Below are 7,453 nucleotides of genomic sequence, written 5' to 3' on the forward strand. Positions count from 1 at the left end.
CTTGCAGCTTTTGAAAAACTTGCAGCTTTCTGGTCGTAGACAAATGTGTCGTTTTAATGAGATTTGGAGTCCATTTATGCAAATGATGAATGTTTAGCTGATTTGATTTGATATCGTTGTAAACTGTATCGCTTTACTTTTCTTGTATTCACTATATGAAAGTTAGGTTGATGTTCTTCTTTCTGATATCTATTAATGTTTAACTTGAGTACTATTGTAATCTTATGCACTGGGGTTTCACATAAAATAAAAAAAAATAAAATAAAAAAAAATATAGACTACCTTTGAACAGCTTTCAAGGCGGTTTGCAATTAAAATTAATGATAAATTATTCCCCTGTATAGAGGAATAAAAATTTCATTTTTACAAGCAAGAAAGTGCTATTTTACTGTGATGTTCCCGCAAGAAATAGAGTACTAAGGGAGTGCTATCAAGGCCCCATCAACAGATGAGTAATAATCTGGAATGAGGCCTGAAGGAGCCCATTCCATGGGGGAGGGGGGATAGACTATGGCAGAGGCCATGTTATGAGTCTCAATTTAATCCTAGCAGCACCATTTAAAAGATAGCAAGCATTGCATTAGAACTTTATCTTCCTTAGACCCTGAAAAGTCACTGCTAATATTACCTAGATCAGGGATGGCCAACGGTAGCTCTCCAGATGTTTTTTGCCTACAACTCCCATCAGCCCCAGACATCAGCCATGCTGGCTGGGGCTGATGGGAGTTGTATGCAAAAAACATCAGGAGAGCTACCGTTGGCCACCCCTGACCTAGATGAATTAAAAGTCTAATTTTGTGTAAGGCACCTTCATATATTCATATAATTCAGTATGAGCAGTTCAAATTGTCAGAACTATGGAGCCTGCCTCAGCACATTTCTTTCCAATGATGGGCTATATAGAGAGTTGCCTCCTGTGTAGAATTTGACCAGTCAGGTTGATTTTACTTACCAGAGGTCAGTTTCTGGGGAGTAGGGTTGCTAACCTCCAGGCAGACCCTGGAGTTCCCCTAGAATTACAGCTGATCTCCAAGTTATTTGTTTTTCTGGAAAAAATGTACCTTCCTCCCTCATATTTTACTCTTCACTGATACCACCTCCAGATCTCCAGGAACTTCCCAGAGCTGGCAGTGCTAGTTGCATAGGGAAGCTGGTTTGATTTCTACAGACCCATACCAGATTTTCCTTCTGCTGTCACCTCTCCACCTTGGTCTCAAGACAGGCTTCTTTCAAAACAGTTCACATTGCCAGACCAACCAGAACAGTTGTTGAACTTTCACATGAAGAATTCTTGAGGCATTATCCAGCACATGCAGTTTGCCACACTCTTTTTGCCAAGGCTTGTGGAGGGTGAGACCCGGAGGTGAAGTTTGCCAGGATTGAAGATTTTCTTCCCTCCCTCCCTCCTTACAACTCTTTCATAGCATTCTGTGCAATGAATTCAGAAGCTCAATCGTTTTGCTTGCTTTCTTGAATAATAATCTGCTTTGCATGGGTTTTGAATATCCTGTCATGGATTCGGTGATTGTCCTGCAGAATTATCCACTTTATTGAGATCTTGATTTTCACTTGTGACAAACTAGAAAATTGGATTTTAGTAGTTTTAACTGCTGGCATGCTAGTATGTATAAATGCAATTGTTCTGTGAGACTTGCAAGCAGTTCAAATTATCAAACAACTGTACACTTAGATGAACGGAACATTTTTATTGGCTTATTTATCTCTCAGCTCCACAATTTGACTCTTCCCTCCCAAGGAATGGGTGGGCCCCCATGGCTTGATCCTCCTTGTTAGAGTTGGCCTTCCATAAATTTGTAACTCTAGTTGCAGGAATCTTATGGATGGGTGGTTGCCAGGTTGCCTACGATGTCTCAGTCCATCAAAATGCCTGAGTCGAGAGGGAGGGGGTTTGTGTACCCAGCTCCTACCCTTGGATGGTGTGGATTTAATGCCAACCCAACAGGTGAAGAGCTTGGGAGTGATCCTGGATGCCTCACTTTCCATGGATCGTGGCAGCTGCCAGGTCTGCCTTCCACCATCTATGGCAGATCAGGCAACTAGCACCATATCTCTCCCCACAAGACTTGGCCACAGTGACCCCTGCAATGGTCACTTCCAGATTAGATTACTGTAACTCGCTCTATATTGGCTTGCCCTTGAAGCTGATCCGGAAACTGCAGCGAGTGCAGAACGCGGCAGCCCGCCTGCTGACTGCATCACCTATACAGGTGAGCATGCAGCCAGTGCTCCATTGTCTGCACTGGCTGCCTATAGAGTACCGGATCCACTTCAAGGTGTTAGTACTGACTTTCAAAGCCTTACATGGCCTGGGACCAGTATACCTGCAGGACCGTCTCTTCCTGTATATGCCCCGGAGGTCACTTCGTTCGGCCTCCCAGGATAGGCTGACTGTCCCTGGCCCAAGAGATGCCCGTCTTGCCTCTACCAGGGCCAGGTCCTTCTCGGTCCTGGCCCCAACCTGGCGGAATCAGCTCCCTATAGAGATCTGGGCTCTACCTGGCTTACTAGCTTTTCATAGGGCCTGTAAAACGGAGCTGTTCTGCCAGGTCTTTGGGTGAGGCAGCGGGCATCTGCCCATTAGATTGGTTGGCCTCTCCTACTGTATATCCTAATGTGCTGACTGCTGCACTGTCCAGCTGCACCATCTCATCATAACTGTTCTGCCGTGCTACTTTGTTTATGGAATAATTGTAATTGTTTTTATTAATATATGATTCTAATATGATTTTAATTATGCTGTGTTCTGCCCTGAGCCCTACGAGGGAATGGGCGGAATATAAATAAACTACTACTAATAATATCTGTATTTATAATTTACATAGGTACTACCCACTGAGAAATAGCAGTAGAAGCCCACATACAAAAGCAGCAGAACAGCAAACCAAGTCAGTGACTCACTACTATTTCATATTATCTACTCTGAATGTCACAGCCTAAAATGGCTGATTTGAAGAAAGCAGAGCTAGTTTCCAAAATGGCCACGAAGGCCACATTTATAATAAAGGTAAGTAAAAGGAAAGGACAGAAGATAATGGGCAATGTAAGAGGGCAATAACTTTATCCAATTTAATGTATGGGTTATTAGTAATCTCAAGCAGGTGAGTAATTGGTTTTCCATCTCGAAACCAAAGTGTTTGTGTACATGTGTGTACATGTATTTACTTTACAGTCTGCTTTTCTCACTGAGCCTCAGGTGGATTACAACATTTTAAAAACAATTAACAGGAACATTGTAAGACGCAAGCAATGCAGTAGGATTGGATTACAAAATTAGAATGCAAAGCAATAAAACAGTATGATGTGGCATGTCATGTGGGCCCAGGAAAGCCTGAGTGGTAGTAGTGGGAAGGGCCTACAAGTCCCAGAAGCCCTGTAAGGTTTTGGCACCATTTTGGGCCAATCAGAGAAAGAGGAGGGCTTCAATAAAAGGCCTGAGAGGAGAGACGCCTTGGTTCTTTTCCTAGGAGGCAGAGCTGAGGAAGGGGTACTGCAGGGTTTGACTGAGACAGTCTAGGAACACTAAGTCCAGACGGGTTAGGGCACTTGTTTATTTTCAGACAGTCTAGGAACACTAAGTCCAGACGGGTTAGGGCACTTGTTTATTTTCCATTCACCTCGTTTACTGTTTAAAAGTAAAAGTAGTCCCCAACCTTTTTGGCACCAGGGACCGGTTTTGTGGAAGACAATTTTTCCATGGACCAGGGGTGGGGGCGATGATTTTGGGATGATACTGGGGTTGCCAAGTTCTCTTCATCCCCCAGCGGGGGACATTTGCGTGCTATAGAGTTTTACCTCCCAAATGGCTAGAGCGTCCAAGAAAACCATAGAGTTTCCCCAGAAATGCCTAGAGCGGCCCCACACGGGCGCCACCATTTGATGATGTCACTTCTGGGTGATGTCATCGCGCCATAGATGCAGGGGGAGGTTCCCCCCCACCAGCCCAATATGGGCTGGCGGGCTGAGAACCTCCCAGGTGGGAGATTCCCCATCGGACCGGGGGCTTAGCTGATACAATTGTGCACTTTATTTTGGTGTGGTGGTTAAGTGCGCAGACTCTTATCTAGGCGAACTGGTTTTGATTTCCCACTCCTCTGCTTGCAGCTGCTGGAATGGCCTTAGGTCAGTCATAGTTCTCGCAGAGCTGTCCTTGAAAGGGCAGCTTCTGGGAGAGCTCTCTCAGCCCCACCCACCTCAGAGGGTGTCTGTTGTGGGGGAGGAAGATAAAAGAGATTGTGAGCCACTCTGAGATTTGGAGTGGAGGGCAGGATATAAATCCAATGTTGCATTATTATTATTATGACTACATTGTAATATATAATTAATTATATAACTCACAGCCTGGTTGCTAACAGGCCACCGACGAGTACTGGTCCATGGACTGGGGGGTTGGGGACCCCTGGTTTAATGCACCTTGTTTGTTTATACTGCATCTTTTTGAATAAACTTTTTTTTCTGTTGTTCACTCTGCCTGGTCCTCAAGCTTATTATTTGGCCTAAGCTAAAGGAAGCCTGAAGGGCTTGGGAGGGTACTCTGGGCCTTCTCAATGACAGGCCCGGTGCTAGGGGTTCTGGCGCCCCTAGGCTGAGGCCTGTTCCCTGCCCCCCCCCCAGTGTCTTCTTGCACGCGCGAAAAACATGCGGCCTGATAACATCACAAGAAGTTACGTCATCGGGCTGTGCATGCTTTGCACAAGCGCTCAGCCTGCCCTCCCCTGCAGGGGGAGGGTCTGAGCACTCGTGGGAAGGGAGCCTGTGGAGATGGGACCCCTGGGCTCGGCCAGCAAAGGCGGCGCAGAAGGGCAACTCCTCAGGTGAAGTCTGGGTGGGCGAAAGTGAGCTCCTTCAGCACCTCTTTCTCCACCTCCCGTCATTGGCTGGCCGCCCTACACCCTCGGGCGCCGTCGCTGCCTGGCCGCGAAAAGCCTCCTGCCGCAGAGCACCAGCTCCCTGACCTGGCGTGCCTGGAAGCCTGGCTCTCAGCCTCACAAGCCGCTCGGTAACTCTGGGCACCTCCCCTCTGGAAGAAGGCTGGTCTGGCAGGTGTGTGTGGTGGCGGCAGCTTCTTCGGGGGGGGGGGGGGAGAACCTATCTGCCCGGCCCTCCCTTGCTTCAAAGGGAGCCTGCAAGAGACCGCAGTCTCTTGCCGGCTCCCTCTGAAGCAGGAGAGGGCTGGGCAAGGGACAGTTGGGTCAGCAAGGACGGGGAGTGGGCGCCTGCCCTCACCCCTGCGGTGAAGTGGCGCCTGAGCCAGCCGCCTACTTCTCCGACTCCCATGCGCCGGCCCTGCTCAAGGGGGACCCTTAACCCAGAGTGGTGGCAACAATTGGTAATACCCCCCTGAGTTGTTACATGGCATATCATAAGCAATGCACAAACTGGATTACAGAACTTGGAAAATAAAGCAGGAAGAACAAAATAGTGCATACAATATAAGCAATGCCCTTAAACTACAGCCACAGTCATTTAATAAAAGCACCCTTTTGAACAATTCCGTTATACACATTCTGTGGCATGATACAAATTCAGGGGCCTCCACAGGCATGCCATTGCACAAAGTGAGAGCTGCAATAGAGAGTATTAGTGTACAGGCAGCTGCTGAGTGGGACTGTCGGATAAAAAAAACTCAACAAAGGGGGCTTAGGTATACCTCCCTGCAAATCTAAGATAGCCCCTAGGTTTTTAGAAAAAAATGTAAAAATTTAAAATTGAGCTAAAGTCCTCCCAAATCTAACATAAAACTGTACTTGTACAAGCAGATGTTGGACTAGATGGAGCTAAAATCGCAGCTGACATTCTGTGGCTCCAACCAGGAGACAAATTCAGGGAGAGAACATGGGGGAGGGCTGGCAGAAAATTTAGGTCAGCAAAGAGAGGAGATTGGGGCCAGATCAAATGGGGGGAAGCAGGGTCCAGAGGAAGCAGGGCTCTCCCTCCTTGCTGAGTTCTTGAGGGTTTCCTGGTCATGCCACTCTCTGTCTGGACCCATCTTTGGAGACATAAGAAATAAATAATAAAAGCAGGTGATGGGAAACATGACTGGAGATTTGGGCACCATGGAACAATGGCCTGAGTATCTGGGACCTTAGGAAGCATGGGTGAATAAATGGCTTTGTTCAGGGTGCAATGGGTTTCTGTTGTAATGGGCCCTGCAATGATAGGCAGCAGTCAAGAATTAGCCATCACCTGGTAGCCCGCTGCTTCTAGAAGTTTTCCAAAGAAAGTTGGACTAGATGGAGCTTGGTCTGTTCCAGAAAGGTTATTTATTCATAAAAGCCAGGATTAAGTCCTGAATTACTTTAGCCAATTGTTTCAAGATTCTGCATATATTTTTTAACTTTGTAATTTGTAAACAATTATATGGTCCAGGGAGATTCTAGTGTGGGTTTTTAGGTGGGCGGTTTGTAAATATCCTGCAGAACTGAAGCCAGATGATCCCTGTTGTACCATAAAGATGTGAGGGAGAAATTATTAGGTTATGTGGTTAAAGAATGAAGATTAAGATGCAGGACACCTGGGCTTTACTCCCCACTCAGCCACAAAATTCACCAGCTGATTTTGGGCAGTGTCTCTCAATCTGTTCTTTACAGGATTTTCTGTTATCCCTAGAGTAATTAATACGTAGCTTATAGGAAGCAATACCTCTCACTGCAGGTTCCCTCGGGGAAATTGCGCCTTTTTATCCTTATAAGGAATACCCCAACGCTAACTCCCCGTAGTGGATTCAGGGTTACACAGTCTTGCTCCCAAATCGCCAGGAATTCCGCAGGCCGCAACTGGGACCCCTTCTTTTACCCGCGCCTACTTCGCCCTGTCTCTCGCTTAACCTCGGCACCCCCTCCCCCACTTTAAAAGGCCTTCCTGGCAAGCAAGGCCTTGAAACCGGAAGTGCGCCTGGTTGAGGAAAAGCTGCTTTAGGAGTCTATGCGCGGGCGGAGGAGGAGGGTGAATGCGGGAGGAATCGGTGCTTCTTCCACCCAGTGACCCTCTCTTCTAAAACGACCCTCTTGCCCTTACACTCCCCCTTATCTCGGTAAGTGTGTAATTGCATTTACTGAAATAATGAACTGTCTCGCTCCGCGGGTTACGGTCTGCCCCCTTCTTTACACGTAAAAACGCAGGTCCTGGGGCTGTTCTCAATGTTATGTCGCCGCGATTGGCGAATTCGGAGTGTACTGCGGTACAATGAGTTCTGGCTCACGAAAGAATACAGCACTAAACATACGCGAGTCTTTTAGGTGCCGTAGAGAGTCTTTGCTGCATCGTTGCCGTACACCTAATGTCTTTCTCCACCCCCGCCCCAGTTGACTGAAGTCTTGCGCGTTTCTCATAGGGAAGCGTGCGCCTAGTTGCAGCCTTAAGGTCGGGGGGAACCCACAGTTTTTGCCTTAGTCGACTCGCACGGCTACCCTCCTGGACTTAGTTTCTTAAAGGA

The sequence above is a fragment of the Heteronotia binoei genome, chromosome 2 (assembly GCF_032191835.1).
Source record: "Heteronotia binoei isolate CCM8104 ecotype False Entrance Well chromosome 2, APGP_CSIRO_Hbin_v1, whole genome shotgun sequence".
Classification (NCBI taxonomy): domain Eukaryota; kingdom Metazoa; phylum Chordata; class Lepidosauria; order Squamata; family Gekkonidae; genus Heteronotia; species Heteronotia binoei.